Here is a 21,900-nt window from a genome sequence, read left to right as displayed (position 1 = left end):
AACAGCAAAGTGCAGAATTCAGTTTTACTCATTTGTAAAAAAGCCCTCACCACAGTCATACTCTGTAACACCAATAAAATAAGCAGAGCATTGCTTAATACATCAAAAGCAAGAGTGCAAGCTTACCTTGAGGAAGTTGTTTTGAAATTTTGAAGGCTGGTGAGCAGCAAACATGCAAACTATGCAGCAAAAATTAGTGAAAGCATAAGCATGTCCCATCAATGTATTTATTGTCCCACCCAAGAGCCAGCATTGCTTAATACATCAAAAGCAAGAGTGCAAGCTTACCTTGAGGAAGTTGTTTTGAAATTTTGAAGGCTGGTGAATAGCAAACATGCAAACTATGCAATGAAAATGAGTGAACGCATAAGCGTGTCGCATCAATGTATTTATTGTCCCATCCAAGAGCCACTGTGAACATATTGGTACCAGGATTTAGTTTGTAGCTACCTACCAGCATTGCCATTTTCGCAACCAGCATACTGATGTACGCAGGGTGCTTTATGCAGGAACCAACAAAATGGTTACTGTAAGTGACGAACAAATGCGACGTTAGGCTACGGTAAAAACATTGCATGAAAGGAACCCTAGAAAAGCTTATAGCTGTAGAGCAGAAGTGTTTCGATCAGCATCTGCCAGCACAGTAGAAGCAGGGCAACAATATCTGATCAACGAACAAAACAAGGTTCTTAAAACAGCGTACACTCGGCACGACAATATACAGCCACAGTGAACAGCCGTGGGTGGATACAATCTGCAACTTGATAACAGCCAGAAGTAGGAGAGGCAGCCTTCTACCCCATTGATCAGAACCTTTTGAGCCGTACTAACAGTGCAAGATGGGAAAGGGCAGCTCAACGTTTTTCAATCCATTATTTGGACATACATCACAGGTGCATAAACAAAACACTGCAGCCACAACGTATAATCTAGGTTTTAACTGACATTCACGTGGTGAAAGCTGATCCCCTACGTCACACCTTCATGAATTTGTTGCTGGAGGAGGTGGCGGCGCGACAAAAAGTTTGTGAAAGGTGCACAATAGAACCTGGCTTCAATGGAGATTTACATGGGCAGTGAGGACATGTCAGCTCTCTCACAGTCATTGGCACCACACACATTCCTTCTCAGCAGGGTCCCTCAAGTGAATACCACTTTGGAACACAGTGGGATAGAATACCACGCAGAATACTTCCACTTCATTCTTTCAGTTCAATAAGCACGTACACAAGTCTTCAAATGGCTGCTCATAGTAGTTAAATGAAGTTGGTTTCATGCCGTGCAAAGGCTATCGAAAATGACGCCACTGCTATAAGTCACATTTATGCATACAATGGATGGTTTCGAACTGCCAATTTTCTTGCACCCGAGACAATTAGTTTAAATCTTGAGTGCCTAACAAGCAAGATACAAAGAACATCTTCCATGCACTACAAGGCGCTTTCCTCACCACTTGTTTTTCTCTTTATTGCGCAGCTGAATGTACAGGATTGTTTTTACTATTTACATACCGTAGGCTGCAATCAACCTCTCCCCAAGCCTTTTTGCTTTTTGAACGGTGGCCGTTGCTAGAATTTCGGTGTTTTTGACAGGTTGGCGGCATGCCTGCCTTGTCTTGCGCTGCTGATGATCCATCCAATGATCCTGACTTGGAAACTGGTTGCATGCCTGGTGCAGCTTCTTGTGTTGCCTGCTGGTCTGGTCCTTGCACTGCTGACACAGCTGGGACCTGTATCGAAATGGATGGCATCATTGAAGGTTTTGCAAGGCTTTTGTACAGATATTTAGAGCACAAGTATGTACTCTTAAAATCCAGCACACTAACATGCTTATTTACAAAAAGGGTTCCAGCAGCATAACACATTCAATGACTCTGGCTTTCTCATAAAAACACACAGTTACGATCAGCTGCGCGCTGCCGTGTTGACGCTGAAGTCATTACGTAAACCAAAGAAGACACATACAATGAACTCACAGGAAGCCAACAATGTTTTCAAAGGTCGTGCTTTAACAAGACATGACTTTAGCAGTTGGATTATTCAAGACTGAACAACCACACAAAATGAGTAAATGTTTTGAACTTATTGTGGAACAGCTTCGGAACAACTAATGCATGAAGGCAGCTTGTGTATAATGGAAATGGTACCCCGGAGGTACTATTTAGTTGCTATTTAGGAAAGCACCGTCTGATCAGCAACATTTACACTGTTTGACACCTTCGCACGTAATTTCAAACTGTTCCTGCGCTTCGGCACGCTTCTGTGGAGGGACTGGAAAAAATAGGGTGCCTTCAATTTCACACGCGGTCCTGGCTATATCTGGGCGTGAGACCTCGGTTAGACAGGTGATGATTGGCACTTGTGGGCGTGTAATGTACACACACGGTGCTTAGATATATCAGTGCGCGTTATTGGTCATCTAATAGAAACATTCTACACGGAGATTTTCACAAAATTAGGAACTCCCGTAAAATGCAGCCCACGGCTCCAGAACGATCTGCATGCCTGTCGCTCTTAGCAAGACGAGGCCGTCTTCTGGAAGGTTAATACGAATGAAGTACGAGAATTTTTTCGCTGTGTGGCCTGATAAGATACCCTGTTTCCTACGTTTGTCGCTCTCAACATATAAAATTAACATTTGCTCACAGAAACAGCTCTACAGTGCGTCAATTAGACATCAGGAATACTCGAACAGTACAACAAAGGAAGAACCCGATTGACGGAAGCCGAGTGGCCGGCTGACACGACGTGAGGCCGCGTCGCGTTTGCAGGACAAATAAATATGTTTTCTCTCTCTCACCCGATTAACCATCCGGTCAATAAAACATCGTCCACGTGTTAGCGACGAACAGAGGTGATATGGTCGAGTTGGCCGTTATGGCTTGTTTAAGGCACCAAAGCAAACGATCAGCTGTTACTCAGTGTCCTTTCACAATTTTGTCAGCATGCCGACCGCACGTTGGGTAAGGCGACTAATCAGTGGAAATTAACAACAACCGTGTATACTTACTTGGGGTTATAGGACGCGTCGCTCCGCTACTCGTAGTCTTCCAGAACGAAATTTAACGCCGTACAGCGGCCCTTCAGCCCATGCCTTCAGCAGACACATGCCTCCGCCATGCTATGCCACCGCCGACTTGCGCGCAAAAAAGAAAAAAAGAAGAAAGAAAATACGCTTTGCCGCCGAATCGCCGGCTCCGCTAAACTCAGCCGTGTATACCGTTCACAAATCAGTTCCCCTCTTATAAAAGAATACTTCTAAACCTTAATTAAAACTTAACATATAGTACAACTTGTTTACGCGACTAATAATTTATACAGTAATAAACATTAGTTGTAGCTTTTCAATTAAAAAAAAGTATTTTGAGTCAAGTCAAGACGTTGGCATAGTCAAGCCAAGTTCGAAAATCACACGTCTATCTGACATGGCCGCCCTCATGGGGGTTGAAGCAGACGATCAACGGCTCGCATAGACACTAGCGCCAGTGTCCCCTCTAGTGTATATTAGTATGAAACTCTATGGGGTGAGCGGCGGAGAGCGCAGCTCGCGCGCCGAGGAGAATGGCAGAGGGGTGGACAACGCCAACAACGACGACGACGCCGGAGGGACAAGGCGAGTGAATCAGATGCTCTGCATCTAAAATTACGCCCACCTCCCCTCGCGGGAACCCTGGTGTGATGCGATGCGACGCTGAGCGCAAGCGGAGAGCAACCGTCGACCGAAAGGCCGCCGGAGAGCGGCATACCGGTTATTTGCGCAGCGCCCGAAGGAGAGGAGACCGCGGAGAGAGAGGGCGCTGCACATGCGCACAGCGCGCGCTGCACCGTGCGCAGCGCCGCCAACCGTCGGAGTGAGCGCCGCACGCTACAGATGTTTGGGTGAGAGTGTGCGCTATCGGAGAGAGGAGAGTGGGTGAGCGGAGGAGAGTGCGGACGCGGACGCGGACGACGCAGGAAGGACAGGGCCGCCGGCAAGAGATGCTCCTCTCAGCGTCGCATCTAATAAATACGAGCTCACTGATGGCCTCCCTGGCGGGGATTGTGACGCCACTGACACTCACCGCACTGGGCAAACAAAGTAGAACCATGGGCTTAATTAATATGCAGAAAACTAAAGTAATGATAACCCCAGGACAGCACCGTGATTTGAGGTAGGCGCCGAGGCAGTGAAAGTGGTAAGCGAATAGATCTACTTAGGCCAAGTTGTGACCCCGGATCCCAACCATGAGGCAGATATGATTAGAAGGATAAGAATGGGGTGGAGTGCATTTGGCAGGCATTCTCAGATAATGAACGGCAGCCTACCATTGTCCCTGAAGAGGAAACTGTATGACGGTTGCATCTTACCGGTACTCACGTATACGGCGCAGGAACTTGGAGGCTCACTACGAGGGTTCAAATTAAATTGAGGACGACTCAGCGAGCAATGGAACGGAAGATGATAGGTGTAACATTAAGGGACAAGAAGACAGCGGATTGGATCGGGGAACAAATGCGTGTTCAGTGAATATTAGTAGCAATTAAAAAGAAGAAATGGATGCGGGCAGGGCATGTAACGCGAAGGCAAGATAACCGTTGGTCAATAAGGGTAAAAGAATGGATCCCTTAAGAATGCAAGCGTGGCAGGGGGTGGAAGAAAGCTAGATGGGCAGACCAGATCAAGAAGTTTGCGGGGATAAATTGGTCGCAGTTAGCACAGCAACGCGATAATTGGAGATTAATGGGAGATGCCTTTGCCCTGCAGTGGGCGTAGATAGGCTGTGATAATGATGATGATGACGATGTGTGTGTACAGGGCGTTCACAGTCAAAATATCAAAAAATGTAATAACAATACGGATGACACAACAGCGCTGCTGCTTTAAGGGCGCTTCTACTCCTATCTTACCGATTTGAAGGAGTAAATGGAAAGTATGGAAGTAAGCCGTGCATGTCGGCGCCTACAATAATGCAGTAACATTTAAGCCACACTAAAATTTTAAGCGAAAATGTAGAGGCAATCAAACGCAACCTCAACTGGTAATGGCACTGCATAACTTTTGGGAGTAGGGAGGGGCAGGGGTCAGCCGCACCGGGGGGGGCGCTATGCCCAGCTGGAAAACATCGAAGGGGGCTGGGCCCCGCCCCCCTCCCTTCCCCGGAGTTAGCGCCTTTGCGTGACGTGCGGGGAGTAGAGGGAGGAAGCGGGGCGTGCACGCGAAGCTATAGATTTCATGCCCTCACTGATGACATGTCCGTTGTTCTGGCGGGGGGCGTACACGTGGACGTCAAACAGCCGATTGCGATCTGCCTGGTGTTGCAACCGTGAAGGCCGACCCAAGCCAAGCTCCGTCGCCTCCGACATACGTGTGGTAGCGGGGTGTGAAGCGAGCGGCCAGCCGCTGTTGCAGCCGTGAAGAAGTTAAGAAGCCGTAGGCTAACTTAACTGTTTACTTCATAGCGAGAGGTGAGCCGAAGCCAAGGAACAACGCCCCGACGGCTGAGGTCGGGGCGTTGTTCAAAAGATTTTTCTCTCTTTCTAGCTCAAAAGATTTTTCTCTCTTTCCCGTCACGACGTCGGAGGCTCGAATTACGTCACTAAGGCCATGTAGCGGCAGTTGGTCTGTTTTTCGTCAGTTGCAGCAATGAACACTGCTCGATAGCAACTTTACAAACAGAAAGCCACAAAAACAAAGCAGAGACATAAGGTTTATCTGGTGCGACGATCATATCACGCAGTGCTGCTCCGTGATGGCGATTAATATAGCTTTCGCAGTGGTTCCAGACGCGAACGAAAGAGTGAAAGCGCTTATCGAAAGTCTTGCAAGGTCCCTTTAAGACAGTGTCCTGTTTGGCCTACGTAAGTCTTTCCACTTTTCAGAGGACGGCGATATACAGCACTGTCAACGCATCTAACTTATTGCAATGCTGGATGTTGCACTCTTTGTTATTTTTTTAGTGTGGACCGGTGCGCGCGCATAACTTTGACAACTTGTGAGGCACAGAGAAAACGACGCCCATACCCACCCTACTTCCTATTTTCTTTAGGTTATGTGAAATGTCGTGAATATATGGTACAACAGCACATTTGCCTCTTCGCTTGTTCCCCTCCTTCCTGCTGCTGCGATTCCTGATCGTCTTTCTTTGTTTTTTAAAATTGTTACTGCTATTGACGTAATTAACGTAATTGACGTAATGTATTGCCGCAGCAGCTGGAGGGGAACAAGCAAAGAGGAAAAGTTGCTGTTGTACCACATATTTACGAGATTTCACATAACTCAGAGAGAGCGACAGAAAAAAAAACTTACTTCTCTAAACAGCCCTAGTCCGGGCCGTCGTGCCACAGTCTCTTCATTAGGAGACGACCGGCCCGTAGAACTCCCAGAGGACCTCACTAACACGAAGGTAGTAGGCCGCCAGACGTTCTTGCGTCGATTTGACATCGACGCCAGGACCCGGGTTCAACCAGTCCTCCCAGGAAGTGATGCGGGAACGCGGGTGTGGTGGTAGGTCAGGCGGATGGAACTTCTAGTAAAGATGTCGTACTGATGGGTAAAAAGGGCAGTTGGCTGTAGGACAAGTGGGACGCGAGACGATGCCTTGCATGTGGTGGATGTGGGATGGAGTGATATGAGACGAGGTTTGTGCTTTCCGAACCACAGATGCGGTTTCACGGGAAAGGGTGAGGTGGGGGACCGGGAAACACTGCCTGTTTGCGCGTAGCGCACAGAGATGGTGTCGGCGTGCCTGATGTTGTGAAATCTTTTGAGTGCCAGGGTGGTACACATGTGGCCACAACATGGACGGACCCGGGGAGAGTTCTCGGGTAAGCGCGTGGGCTCGAGCATTGCCATCCAAGTTGGCGTGGTCAGGGACCCATATCAGCGTCATCTTGTGGGGAGGATGGGCGCGAAGGGCGCAGTGGAGGGTGTCAGAGGTATGAGGGTGGGTGGTGTGGGAAATATTTCGTAGTGCCTCCTGCGAGTCATTCAACACAAAAATTGGAGTTGCAGGGGTTCGACTTTGACAGCGTATTCGACGGCCGCTGCGATGGAGAATTCTTCCAGGGTTGTACAAGGTGGGGCGTTTTTGAAGCGGACGATGGTGTCTACGGACAGGGTAGGGCTATGGAGGGCGATAGCCCCATCACTATAAGTGGAGTCAAAACTGGCGTCCGTGAATAGATTGCCTCACCATTCCGTTTAAGCCAATTAATGCGCCTGTTCAATGATTTTGTGCGTTGTTGCCTGCGGACCAAGTTGTGAGCAGGGTGCATGTGTCCAGGAATACGCTCAGTTACTAGGTTTGGGAAGAAATACCAAGGAGGAGGTTCGGGTGAAAATAGAGAAGACAATCGGTTGGGTCTGTTGGGTAGCTTAAGAAGGTGAGACTCGTCCGACTTGAAGCAGAGAGCTTTAATCGTTCGAGCTGTGCCTGGAGGTTAGATGTGATCCGTTCCTTGAGGGTATTGGAAGCCTAGGGCTAAGACGCCTTGTGTAGCGGCATAATGAGGTACCCCCAGTGCCAAACGATACAGGGCACGGAGGGCTCCTTCAAGGTGGTTTGCCTGGGCAAGTGAGAGGCGGAGGTAGGGCACAGTGTACAGGACGCGAGATGTCGCGAAAGAGTCCACAATGCGGAGAAGGTGAGGTTCTTTGAGGCCTTGTTTGCTGTTAGAAACGCGCCTGAGGAGATGAGAGACTTGAGAGATCTGGGACTGGAGGATTTGTACTTGAGGAACAGCAGATCCATTGTGTGTAAGGGGGAGGCCCAAAATTTTTATCGAATCCACTTGTGGTATGGAGGCCGCGCCAATTGATATATGTGTATTAAAGAGCGATCCGGGTCAGGGCCTCGTCGGTTGGACGCCACTAAAAGGCCTGATTTAGATGCAGATGTGTTAAGCCCGATGGAAGATGCATGGTCGAGAATGGCGTCGCGGGCCCATTATAAGGTATCCTCGATATGTGCCGGACTACCGGAGTTCACCCAAAGGGTAATGCAATCCTCGTAGATGGAATGCTTGAGGCCGGGGATCCTGCCTCGTCGCGGAGGCAGTGATGACAGGAACAAGTTAAAATTAGTGGGGAAGAGTGTAGAGCCCTGAGGGGTCCCTGATGGGAGATAGAAAGTAGTATAGCCTGTGAACTGGGAATCGAATAAGCGGCAGTGTGGTTCGAGAGAAAATCGCGGATGTAATTGTAATGCAGCGGCTGCATCCCGCTGATGGTAATGTCTCGAGGATGGGGGCATCAGCAATGCGATCGAACGCCTTTTGTAAGCCTAGGGCTACAATAGCGCGCAGTTGGGCTGAGCTGGAAATTTTGCACACATCCTCTTTGAGGCGGAGTAGGGTGTCTTGGGTGCAGATTTCGGCTCTGAAGCCAGTCTGGATGGCTGGCAAAGGAGCGTGATGTGTGAGATGCCACTCAAGACGAGTGAGGGCCATACGCTCGAGCAGTTTCTCGACACACGACATAAGCGATGTGGGCCGTAAGTTGGTGGGTGTATGGGGTTTGCCAGGTTTAGGAAGAACTACGGTTTTTGAATGTTTCCAAGCTTCTGGAATTCGGCCGGTTTCCCATATGTGAATGAAAAGGCGGAGCAGGTCTCAAATACCCTCATCTGGGAAGTTTTGGAGCAGCTTGAATTGCATGCCATTTCGGTATCTCGGTGCGGTATCTCGATGTAGACGGTCCATAGTTCGGTCAACGTATAGGGGGTATCCAGAGGAGATGGTGAAAATGGGAATTGGAAGAGCAGGCGGTGGGTTATCTGAACTGGCAGGGAAGTGGAGGAGTCGCAGATCATTAGCGAGTTCTGTACGAGAAGCCGCAGTGTTGAGCAGGATAGGAGAGCTGGGTTGATAATTGCAGGAAGGGTTAATAAGGACACGGAGGTGGCGCCAAACACATTTAGTGTGCATTAGTGGGTTAAGTTCATCACAGAGATTCCACCAGATGGAGCGAACAAGTTCATCAGCATACGTTTGGGCCTCCTGGGTCAAGGTATTTATACGAAGGCGCATTTTCCGATTGTGTTTCTGGCGGCGCCAACGCCTAAGAAGGGAACGACGGAGTAGGTTTCAGGAGGTGGATGTCGTTGTAGGGGGCCTCAGTGTTAGGGTAGATGCGTTTAGTGTGCCGCTGACAAATATCCTGCATCTTTTGAATCCAAGAATCTGGGTCCGCGGGGTCTACAGGGGGAAAAGAAGCCTGCCTGACTGTATGCCAATATGTTAATTTTGTAGGCTTATGCGCTCGGCGGCGTAGACGAGTGGCTGATAACGTGATGTCCAAGATGCCATGGTCACCGCCAAGGAACTCATGCGTGTGTGATCGTGTTCAGCAGCGTGGGAAGCTAGGTCCGGAGTTGTGCCTCGGGCCAGTGCGTGTGGGAACATCAGGATCTATGAGGAGGGAGTACTATTTGCACTGTCTATTTACGCTGGAGCACGGCCAACAACTCCGTTTCGAGGGTAACCCCAAAGGAGGTGGGGACAATTGAAGTTCCCCAGGACCAGACGTGGTCGTATCTGACGAGTGCTTGTGGGGAACAGTGAATCTAAGGGCGGAACCCTCTTGCCTGGGCGGTGGTACCTAAAGGGGTCCTGAAATGCCTTCCGCCGATGCATGGATGTACATGTAACCAAATAAAGCAATGTATTAGCAATCTCCTCCTGCAAGAATTTTGTTAAAGCGATGAGTATTAGCTGAGAAATCGTAAATCAAAAACCGCGAATTATCGTCGCGCCGTATTTCCTCCTCCTTTCAACTGTTTCTTCGCTGTTGGCCTCCCCTCCCATGATGCTCCGCTCCTCAGCGGTGACGTACTTCCGCTATTGCGCTCCCACAGACTGCCGTCTGCTACGGGCCAGCTCTTTCGGCTCTTTCATCTCTGTAGACACCATGGACACAGGCTGGAAAAGCGAACGAATGACCTGGCCGCATGTGTGCGGCCTGGCCTTGCCCTTTCGCGGTGTACGTAGCTGCAGGGCTGCAGTTGGTATCGGCGGCGAACTCGCAGCCGCGTGGGGAGAATCGTGCGCTCGTTCCCTTTGGTGCACCGCGCACTGTTTATCCAAAAAGCGCGGTCTCAGATGTGGCCCCGCTGGTGCCGGGTGTTATTTTGCGGTGGTTGTAATTCCTACTACCGGCGGCATGTGAAAAAAGACATTTTCAACCGACACAGAACCCGTGCACAAAACGCGCCGGATCGGATCGCTTTATCAGCGGCGATGAACGTGAAGGCGAAGAGCAAACCAACGCTGCACTCCATCAGCGAGAACCCGTGTTCTGACAAGCTGCACCCATGTGTTGCATTCAACACTGACGGGAAAGCGTTTGTTTGCACTTGTTTGGATAGTCGTTAAATGTCCAAACACTCCGGCACTCCGCTAGCAGATCAGCCGGCGAGACATTTCGGAAAACATTTGACAGATGGCGCCGTATGCATTAGTGTGTCGCTACGCAAAACTGATCAGACGCTCTACTAAAACTCCCATCGCGGTGTCACGTAGCGGGACGCAAAAATTTAGCGTTTAGCGTATGCAAAGGCCACAAATGCTGTACTAAAACTCTATTAGCAGCAAAATAGCGTGCGTATGTGAAACCGCTTGCGTTTACAAAGCTGCACGCCGAGCGCGTGCGTTTCAAACCTAGTGACATCGTTTAAATACACTGGCAAGCACAGTGTAACGTAGTCAGATATCAACCGTATGCTCAGGCGACAAGCAAGAGCTTGTTTTATGTGGGGCTGAGATTGCGCATAAAGGCCCGTTCGCACTTGCGACGAAAGCGAGTGAGAGCGGCAGGAATTCCGTCGCTTTGTCGCGCGACGATCGTTTTTGTCGAATGGTCGGGACAAATTTTGGTTGCGCGACAGAATTCCCGTCGCTTTCGCTCGCTTTCGTCGCAAGCGGGAATGGAAAGTTCTGCCGCTGCCGTCTGCTACGCAGCTCGGAGGTAACCGCGCGATCTGCTCGGGCCGGATGAACGCGCACACTCCCGCACGGCAGCGCCCCAAGCGGCAGACGGCTGCGTACATCGCTCCCGGCGCCCGCCTGGAGCCCGCCCTCGGCACACTAGCAGTATATTCAGGCACTATAATGGAGGAAAGATTTTTTGCTTCCGATGAACCTAGTTCTTTGCCCCTGTGTTTTTAAATACGTGAAGTGGTTAGGTACGTCGTCCTCACGCAGCTCTGTATCGTCGTAGCATCGCTGATTGTCCGAACGAAGCTTGCAGCTAAGCCAATGCAGCGACCGAAGCTGTGTGTGTGTGTGTGCATCGCCTCCTGTGTGTTGTGGACGCGTTCGTTTCGCGATGAAATGCGACATTGTACTTCTGCGGGTGGATAGTGCTTCCCATGGTCTGGATTATCTTTCTCGAACGACGTACCACTCAACCTCGCATGGGGTATGTGCAGTGTGCCTGGCTAAAAGCCTTCTCGCTTGCGCGCCAGAGTTGTGACTTGCTGCTCGTCCCCGCAAACCGGGTGTGAGGTGAGTGCCGTATTTACGACGGGCAGGAGGAGGCAACTCATCGTCTGTCAATCGCGGTTCAGACTTGCAACGCATGTTGTGACGTTGCGTTCGTTCGAAACGCATCTCTGGATTGTTTTGAAGTTGAATAAAATGTACGCGTCAAACCCGGGCATTCGGCTCAGGGCGTTCTCTGCGATTGCACCAAAGAAGTGCCACGGGACTTTCTTTATGGTACGTACTCACGTAAGATAAAATCCACGTCGTGTTATGGCCGTGTTGCATTCAATACAAACGGTTAAGCGTTTGTTTACACTTGTTTCGTTTGTCGTAAAATGTCAAAGCACTCCGGCACTCCGCTGGCAGATCAGCCGGCGAGCCGACGCTGAGCAGACGACTCATCTCTTTGCCGGAAGTGCGTGAAAAAGCCGCCCAATAGCAGGATGTCTAGCTCATGACGAACATCGGGGAACCGATGATGTAGACATGTGAAGATGGCGGCGTCCAAAAACACGAAGGAAAGGGTGAGAAAAAAGCGACAAACTTTGCAACAAAAGTGTGAGCTTTCCGCTGCGCGTAAAAGAGTAATACTTGGCACAGGTGACGTTGGCGACCCAATCTAGCGATTGCGCTAGTTCATTTAGTGTGCTCAAAATGCCTTTCAGGGCCCCTTTAACGGTTTGCAGGGGTGAGATAAGTGTAGTAATTAAATGAGACTTAAATAGGAAGTAGGGCCGGTGTGGGCGTCGTTTCATCTGCGCCTCACAAGTTGTCAAAGTTATGCGTGCGCACCGGCCCGCACTAAAAAAAGAACAGACAGCGCAACATCCAGATCGGAATAAGTATGTTAGGTGTTTTGACAGTGCTGTGTATCTATCGCCTTCCTCTGAAATGTGGAAAGACTTACGTAGGCCGCTGTCTTAATGTTCGATTGCGTGAACATGCAAATAATGTATGCCGTGTCAATGAGAGTCACTTTGCTGCCCACTGCAAATATTGTGAAGATGGTGTTTGTGGCCCGTTATTAGAGAACTATCAAGTGCTTTCCAGGTCGAGAGACCAGTGCTCCAGGGTAATAATGGAAGCAGTGAATATTCAGACAGCGCATGACAAGGGCATCAGTGTGCCATCCTTGCACCTTTCAGCCAAAGAAATTGAATTTCTTGAGGTTGCTGGCGCACGCGCTGTATACGGGTGCGTCTGAGTGTGCGAAATTTTATCTTGTGTGACTTCAGCTCATTTTTTTGTTCCTTTCTTTTCTATTGTTCAGTTTTATCTGTTCTTGGCATGTTTATAAGCGACTGTCTTATTAATGGACGTGAATTGTAGTAGCGCTCTTGTGTCATTTCTAGTCCCTGGCTTTGTTTGCGCTAAACCCTGCATGATCAAATACCGAATAGGCCAGTCAATTAGCTACTAAATCATATTTGAATACCCGCTTCCGTCACTACGATTTTCGGTGTAATTGGAAAAGCAGTCCACAAACGGGCACCGTCCAACAGTCGACAAGGGTATGGCTACCAGTGAGCCAGTGAATAAAGGGGTAACCACATGGAGCGATTTTGGTTACCTACGTGACAAGCGTAACTAAAGGGGTATAGTAACCAGTTAGTGTGGGCGACAGCGACAAGCAAAACATTAATACACTGCAGCCGCCGGGGCCCTATGTTACTGTCGCTGGCGACACATCTCTGCTCGCGTTCCTGCGTACTTAATAATGTTGTCGGTATGCGTCGCCCAGCCGTGATACCTGACACCGAACTCGACTGGAGGTGTACGATGCCAATAATTGATGAGGAGGTAGAGGAGGTAGCCTTTATTATGTTAGAATGAAATCCCCTTTGTAATGGGGAGTAGGAAGGGAGGAAGGGTGTAGAAGGAAGAGTGTAGAAGAAAGGCAGGAAGGTTAACCTAGCTAGAGCCTAGTTTGCTATCCCGCACGTGGGAAAGGGCAAATAGGCAGAAAAGAGAAAAGAAAGAATGAAGAAAAGTTGGAGCAGACATGTGTGTCCAGTGCTGAAGCACTGACACTGATTGACACTGGAGGCGTTCAGTCTATAGTCTAGTGTTTAAGAAGTTCGTCGCCCGTAGACAGCGTAAGAGTTCCTTATTCGCGTTCTGAGCGGATGACACAGAGGACCAGTGGCACAGAATCTTCTCCTCCGAAAATGGCTGCCGAGAGTCCAAGTTCCTCAGTGCTGACGACAGCTTCTTTCTTTCAGTCGAGTAGCGTGGGCACTCGCATAAAACGTGCCGTATCGTCTCCGGCGTGCCATAAGTTTCGCGCCCCTCGCTTTCTGCCATTCCTATTGTGTATGAATAAGCATTTGTGAAAGCCGCCCCCAGCCATGGCAAAGAAGAGTTGCGTCAGACCGTGGGAGGCTTAGTGGAAGGGGATGTTGCAGGTGCGGGTCAAGGGCACCAATGCGTGCACATGTGAATTCCTCCGTAGACCACTGGTTTCCCGGGTAAGTATGTTTCTCGGGTAAGTATGTGGAGGGCCCTAGCTGCGTCCGTCCTAGACAGTGGGATGAGCACAGTCGCTGCTGCTTGATGTGCCAACAGGGCGGCTGCGTCCTCACTTTCGTTGCCAACAATGCCGCACTAGCTGGGAAGCCCCTGCAGGGTGACATCATGACCCGCCTGGGTAGCACGGTCGTATACCATTCGTATTTCTGTCAGGAGCTGTTCGTGAGGTCCCCGGTACAGGGCTGACCGGAGTGACGGAAGTGCAGGCTTCGAATCAGAGAAGATAGCCCATCTTAGGCACGAACTTTGCTCGATGGTGTGAAGAGCGCAACGGATGGCCGTAAGTTCTGTCGCCGTGGAGATTGTAGGATTGGCTGTCTTGAATTTGCTGGACAGTGACATTCTGGGCATAATGACAGCGCCGGCAGAACCCGATGATGTTACCGAGCCATCGGTGTATACATGGGTTCGGTCACTGTATGTCTCGTGCAGGTATGTCAAAGTTAGCTGTTTCAGGGCCGGTATGGCAAGATCATGTTTTTTTCTTTACTCCTGGAATATCTAGGCACACTCGGGGCTGCATCCCACACCACAGCGGAAGGTGCGATCGCATCGCCGGCGTACAGTTCGTTGGAATACTGGTGTTGTGGGCAGCTACTACCCTTGCGAACGACGCCCGCGGACGGGACCCTGTATTCCCACGAGGTAATGATCAGGTAGACGGGAGAGGTGCCTGATATGTGTCCTGAGTAGTTCAGCTTCCACAAAGGTTGCTAAAGGGTGATTTCGAGCCAGGGCAATGGTCGCTGCTGTGGACGTACATCGTGGTAGGCCAAGAAGGGCTCGCAGGGCCTGAGCTTGTATACCCTGAACTGACCGAGTATTTGTGTGGCACGCTCCAGAAAGGACTGGAGCACGGTACCATAGACATCCCAAGAACAGCGCGTTGTCGAGCTGTAACATTGACTTCATTGGTGTTCCCCACGTCTTGGCGCCAATGAGTTGGAGTACGCGCACCACTGCAGAGAGCCTCTTCTTTACATGTGCAGCTTTCCCGCTCATGGCAGTCCTTTCAACAGTGATTACTCTGCAATTTTTCAGCGAAATGAAAAGTTCGTTTGCACAGCTAATATTTAGGGTGAATACTTGCTTTTTGCACAGTTTCAAGTCGCGCACGTTGCGCGACTGAGTTCCTGAGCCATGGGAAATATCCCATTGAAATGCATGGGGAGTTATATTTGACAGCAATTTACACAAACAAATATTCAGAAACCTGAAATGTTCTTTTAGCGTTTTAATCTTCACGTTGACTTCTAGCTTTATGCCAAATATCATTTTCCTAAAGTGGTTTTTCTAGGTTCCCGAGAGGTTGTAATTTTGAGCGAGAAAGCTGGGTATGATAACGTTTACGTGAGCGCTCCAAGAAAGGCCTCTGTCGACAACTGTGCCGAGAAACTTGTGATTTCTCACATAAGACACCCTTTCGCCATTACTGTACAAAGGGTACGCATACATAGGCTTTCGTGTAAACGGAAGCATGGCGCATTTGCTGCTGGATATTTCCAACCCTTGTCCGTTTAGACAGGAGGTCGTCAAGTCTGCGGCATTTTGCAGTCAGGCGCGCAAATGCCGACGAGTCACGCCATCTGCCCAAACACTTATATCGTCGGCGTATATGGACACTTGAACCCTCCTTGAAAGGCAAGAAGTCCTGCCAATTAGTGTAACGTTGAACAGTGTAGGGCTCAGGACACCTTCTTGGGGAACACCACGGCACGTATAGTGAGCTGATGACAGCCCATCTGCAGTCATAACAAAGAATGACCTCCCTGTTAGGTAGTTCCGTATCCATTGGTAGACCCGGCCACCGAGCCCCACAGCCTGCAGTACTTTTAGAATCGCATCGTGCTCCACGTTATCATAGGCCCCTTTAACGTCGAGGAACAACGCAGCGCATATGCGCTTCGCACTTTTCCGCTGCTGCACAAAATTCACCAAATCAAAAACACAGTCAATGGATGAGCATCCACGACAGAATGCAGAGATGACATCAGGGTAGGCATTGTAATGCTCCAGGAACCACTCCACACGTGCAAGAATGATTCGCTCCATCATCTTTGCAACGCAACTCGCAAGTGCAAATGATCGGTATGCCATTGGAACCAGCATAGATTTTCCGCGCTTCAGGAGCGGAACGAGGTGGCTGGACGTCCATTTTTGAGACACGGAACCATCACACCATACGGTCGTTGAAATATTCCAACAAGTCTTGTCGGGTATCCTTGCGAAGGTGACGCAGAGCAGCATATGTGACTCCATCAGGCCCAGGAGACGAAGATCGCTTGCACGCCGCCAATGCCGCGTGCAGTTATTCCATGCAAAATGGGACATCCATTTTTGAATCCCGTAATGCAGGTATGTCACTGGCGAGCAGTAGTCCAGACGGGACTGCTCCCCTGGCCATCCTCACGCAGAAGTCCTCGGCCACTTCGAGCTCTCGGTGGTTCTGGTGAATAGCCAGGGCCTTAAATTGGGAGCAATTCTGTACGGGAGCCATTAGCCCTTGCACAGTTTTCCATATCTTAGACAAAGGCTTGCGAGGGTCGAGCGAGTCACAAAAGGATTTCCAACGTTGTGCTTGCACTTGGGCAATGCGTCGCTGGATCTTCTTTTGCGTTCGTCTACAAATTCTCAAATCTTTGAGACATTTCGTTCGCCGGTATCTGCATTAGGCGCGGCGACGAACAGCACGAAGGCGCTCCAGCTCCACGTGAAACTCGGTCACTTTTGGACTCTAGATTTTCAAGGTCATCGCTCCGGCAAATTTCTTCCATTCTTGATTTGAACTTGGCCCAATAGGTTACCCAAATAACATTAGGATCGAAGGAACTTCTCAATCCGTTTATCTTTATATAGGTCGGAATGTGGTCGCTTCCACGAGTGTTTATGTCAGGGAACCATTGTGCTTGACCCGATAGACATCGTGACATAAACATTAAGTCTAAACAACTTCCGCAGTTCGTTCAACGTAAATAAGTGGGGCATCCATCGTTTAGTTAGCACAGCCTGTGGTCTGAGGCAAAAGCTACTAGGCTCCGACCTCGTCTGTTGGTGTTTGGGCTTCCCCAAAGCATGTGGTGTGCATTGAAATCACCGGTGGTTACCGACGGACCCGTTGTTGTGTTTGATATGTCTCCCAGACTCTTCCGTTGAAAGCGAGCTGTCGGGTGAAGTGAACTGGCGCTTTCTGGTGGTGAGACAGACGTACTAATGGCCCCTATAAGGTTGCACATAACGGCTAACGTAGGACAGTTCACGCCTGATGAAGACAGCGACTTTGCTGGGCTCCCAGAGTGTGGCTGATAAAAGAAGTTCATAGGCAGATATCGTAATATGTTTGGATATGTTCGGTTCGCAGATGACTAGTATAGAAATAGATTTCATAAAGACAAACTGGCGAAGATCAGAAATGCGCGACATTAGTCCTCTGGCGTTCCACTGAAAAATGTAAGCCTTTTTGATATTCGCACTCAATAAACGTACGTTCGCCATGGTCCTTGCTTATCCGAGGCTTGCAAGTACTGGATCCAGTGCCTCCAGTATCTGAAGTGCACTTAACGCAGATGGTGTATCCAGACTGGTGAGCAATGTGCGAAAGGCATTCATGAGGGAGATCAGGACCGTGATGGCTTGCCGATCTGAAGATGTAGGCCGGGCGGGAGATCTCGTGACTGTCTTTAGCTCTGAGCGTTGGGGCTCACACGAAGGTACAATCGGTGGCAGTGGGGGCACGCGTCAACCGGCTAGGTTTGTTGTACCTCGTTGCGACACCTCGGCGAATCCTGCGGGGCCGGAGGCGCCGCAGGAAGCAGAGGTGGCGGAGGTGGCGGCGGCCGCGGGGGTAGCGGTGGGGGAAGTAGTTGTTGCACTAGTGGCGGAGCCGCTATAGAGGCGTGCGATAGAGAATGACCAGCCTTCTTTGAAGACCTCCGGCGTCGAGACCGGTGATGCCGCCGCTGTAGTACTGTCACGGCACCCTCCTTGTGCGTGGAGTGGTCCCTCACCATATGCTTCAAGACAGCGACCTCTCTCTTTATACCTGGAAACTTCTTCCACGACGCATCGTGAGGTCTTTCGCAGTTGGCGCAATTCAGGGTATCTTCACTAAAGTCGCTAGCCTTGTGGGGCCCACCGCAGACTGTAGCAGCATGGCCAATCTTCATGCACTTCTAGCAGTGGAGGGGTTTCGGCACATAAAGTCGGACACGCTGACGGAAATGACCCACCTTAACATGGGCGGGAAGGCCGTCGCCCCTGAAAACAATCTTCAGGTACCTTGACGTACCAATGCGGCTTACTTGAGTGATGACAATACCTTCATCCGGAGGTTGGATCAGTATTGGCAGGTCTTTCTCAGGGATAGACGTATCGACGTGATAAATGACGCCGGTCGTCGTGTCTCCATACGCAGTGGCATGGACTCGCACTTTTATGTCGTGCAGTGACGTAATCTTCCGGGAAAACCTCCAGTGCACTCCGATGCTCCACGCCAATGGCCAAGATGTTCCGCCGGGAATTTATCCTCGCGTCCTTGACCACACCAGGAACAGTAGCTTTGAGGAACGCGGAGACTGCTTGCTTGTTGAGCAGCCTCAAGCTGTCCGTCTTGGCCTCTGGCACGACCAGTAACGGGGGGATGGCGTGTTATATTGACAAAGAACGTCACGTTGTGCTGTTGGTTTAATTCTAGCGTTGCTCTGAGAACAACAGGCTCAAAATGAATTTTGTCTCTTACAGGTGGTAGCTGTCCTTGGCAATATTCTCCTGTGTGCTCTTCTCCTACCAGCATTCTCATTTTCTTTTAGTCACCTCGACGGCCTGGCAGTAATTACTTTGTGCTACCCTTAAATCGTAATGCTCCTGGAAGCTGAATATCTACATCTTATATATTTGGATGGAGACACTCGCATTCCACACTATCTGCCGCATAGTTTCTGTTACGTTTCGGTAGACCACGCATACCCAATCATTTTGAGTATACTGCCTCATAAAGCTCTTAGTTTTCAAGAAAACCTGCTCTATTCTCAAAAAGCGAAGCACTTACCTTGGAATCATCATCGAAAGTTTCCTTTCTGATGTACAATTTCCAAAAATAACTCTTGTACATCTCTAACGACATTTTAGCTTCCGTTTTTTTTTTTCTGCGCACTGCCTGTTCTGTGGACCATACCACACAACAATGTTTAGCTTTATTCTGTAAACCAGGCCGTGGCGTTATGTTCTCTTTTGAGCTGCTGCTAAAATGGCCCCGCTCGTTGGCTTCCGCAGCGCATGGTTTGGGAGCTCACGCCCTGGGATCGAGTCCCAAGAGTTATGGGGTTTTTTTCCCGAAGTTAATTTTTTGCTTTAACGTGTTCTCTTAAGTCAATGTAATATGTAAATAAGTGTGGATTGGTATCTTTAAGTCGCTTTAGGCGAATAAGGGTCAATTATACCATGCTACGGTCAACATAATAAACCTGGACGTTGATCTGTGTTCTGGTCTACCGCATAATGCCGCGCATTATCAAGTGTCCATCATCATCGTCATCGTCGTCGTCGTCGTCGTCAACCTATTTAGGTCCACTGGTCCATGGAATAGGCACTGCCTTTTCTCTCCGTTCATTTGTTTCTATCTACCTTGCTTCAATCGCGATGCCGCCCCCTATGGCTAGGTGATGGCACTGCGCCGTTTCCCAACAGATGCTTCATACACTGAGTGCGAACTTGCGTCTAAAAAAGCAAGGAAGAACTAATGGTATCTTATTTTGACAAAAAATTAGTGCTGCCGGATGGAGCACAGGGTGTGAAGCGAGGGTTTTTCTTTATTCGAAGCGAATTGAACAAACCTTTATTTCTCGTCTGAGCGAGAGGAGGCTGGGACAAAGTGCACAGACGCTGACGGAGATCTTTAACACCCTACACACTGTGTCAGCAGCATTGCAACGTCAGCAAATAATACACAAGACGAATATAACAGTACACGTGTCTATGCTTACAATCGAACAGAAGCAATCGCTATAGCAAATGGGGGAATAACAAAAATGATAAACCGAAAGAACTGAGCTAAGCACGAAAAAACAAAAAACAAAGAAATGATGAAAGTATTACTGAGTACTGCCAAGAAATGTCAGCTGTGCATCTGTGTGCGCGCATGCGCCGGCAAGAGCGAGTAGCGAGTGAGCGGGAAGCACAGGAAACGTTTTTCTCCAGGATAGCAGCTTCATGTTCAGATTATGTGGTTTATTAACGCGCCGAAGCTACACTATGAGGCGTGCCGTAGTGGAGGGCTCCGGATTACCTCAGTCCGCCTGGGCGTCGCCGACATCTCGACATGCGGGTGTTTTCGCCTCCATCCGAACCAACAGGACAGCGTCTCCGCCGCTGAGCCACCGCGACGCGGGAAGAGAATATTGTCGGGAGTTATACGTAAAGCAATTTACGATTCTCTTGATCCCCAGGGTAGAGGAAGAATGCATGGCTGGGGGAGAGGGTGGTGGCGTGCGCTTGTTTTGCGCACGGCAACAATGCCCGCTCTAGATACGTGTACCCTGACGCTACCTAGAGTTGTTTCTGTAGGCGCTGCATGGTTGAACGTAATACAAAACACGCAAATGAGGGTGCTGTTTCACTCCACGTATGTTTGAAATGCGTGAAAGGCCAGCAAGCGCGCCCTCATGCACGCAATCCCAGCGGGGTCGTCGAAGGCCGCTCTCCTGAACAGCACGAGATCCACATGCCTTCCCCGCCTCTGGGAACATGGTCGAAGCGCGGCCGAACGTCGTCTCGGGTGTAGCCGTTCTCTTCCAAAAACTCCTCGATACCGCATGGCAGGCGTTGGCGTGGGCTTTCCCGTCATCCCAATCACACACATATATCTCCGTCTGGCACCGTAGGTGTATAAACGCGCAATAAGAAGTGTCGTGTAAAAACCGTGCAATTAATTATTAGCACACACTAAAACTACACAATCGCAACATTGAAGACTGTACTGTCGTATCATCTATGTAAATTTTATGGTACACGATGTTTATAAGGCTGCTAATCAACCATTCATTACATATATGAGAATTTTTTAAGTTGAAGGGGTGTTCTCGAAGTATATGCTTTGTACAGGGACCATGTACCCTCCGTTCTGAGACTTTTTGTTCACGTCCTCAGCAGTTTGTTTCGACATAAACTGATTTGATTTGATTTGCCTTTACGGTGCTGTTGCTTGAATGCAGTCAGCCTCAAAGCTGCGCCGTTTGGGCTCACATGCGTTTAAATTACTTCGGCGCGTGCGCAAAAATACCCTTCGCATGGCGCCGAATTTCCCCGCATCACACTAAACGATGACCTCTCTCCTAAAGACTACAATGGCGGCCGTCAACACCGTGATTCGAAAATCAAGGTGGAGACCATACACGGAACTTGATTTGAGAATAGAAAACATGCCTAAAGCGGAACGTGAACTCCAACAAAGCATCTGCATTCCATCATAAATTCAAATCTGCATTCTAGAGCGACAGCTCTACTAGGCTACATATTTCAAGATCATTCACCGCTTCACAATGACCTTCAGCCGACGGCGTACAACCTGCGCTTTTGCTATCGCTTCGCTTGCTGGAAGCTTCACGGCTGCGGCGTCACGTGACTAGGCGAGGGGGCAACGGCTGCTTCGCCTCCGCTTCATCGTCCAGCGGCGCCTGGGCCGTCTGTGTGAGCAGATAAGCGCAAGCGAACCCGTGCCAAGGCAAGAGCAGAGGGAGAAGGCGGAGAGAGCGCAAACTTTATTCGGCAGCTGCGGTGTTATGCGTACTCGGAGGAAGCGGATCTTCCACGGTCCTCCGACGGTGGCGGGCTTGGCGGCGGTGCCCAAATAGTTTCAATGTGGGTAGCTAACAGGGAACACAGCGCGGCCCGTACATTTTCAGGGGGAGCGGCCCAGCTA

The 21,900-nt window shown here is 49.7% G+C and overlaps 1 protein-coding gene and 1 long non-coding RNA gene across 2 annotated transcripts in view; both read right to left on the bottom strand.

Annotated features, from left to right (window-relative positions):
• Positions 1-21,900, bottom strand: part of LOC144162634 (uncharacterized) — an 86,317-nt gene that overhangs the window by 41,044 nt on the left and 23,373 nt on the right. The gene's annotated exons all lie outside the window — the stretch shown is intronic.
• On the bottom strand, positions 374-3,490 carry LOC144161963 (uncharacterized). Its single transcript, XR_013320548.1, has 2 exons — positions 3,010-3,490; positions 374-1,729 (listed from the first exon to the last, which is right to left on the bottom strand). It is a non-coding gene; the product is annotated as an uncharacterized LOC144161963 (long non-coding RNA).

Source organism: Haemaphysalis longicornis, unplaced genomic scaffold (genome assembly GCF_048455015.1).
Source record: "Haemaphysalis longicornis isolate Haplotype H1 unplaced genomic scaffold, Haemaphysalis longicornis Haplotype H1 scaffold_12, whole genome shotgun sequence".
NCBI classification, from domain to species: domain Eukaryota; kingdom Metazoa; phylum Arthropoda; class Arachnida; order Ixodida; family Ixodidae; genus Haemaphysalis; species Haemaphysalis longicornis.
This window is presented reverse-complemented; position numbering and strand designations above follow the sequence as displayed.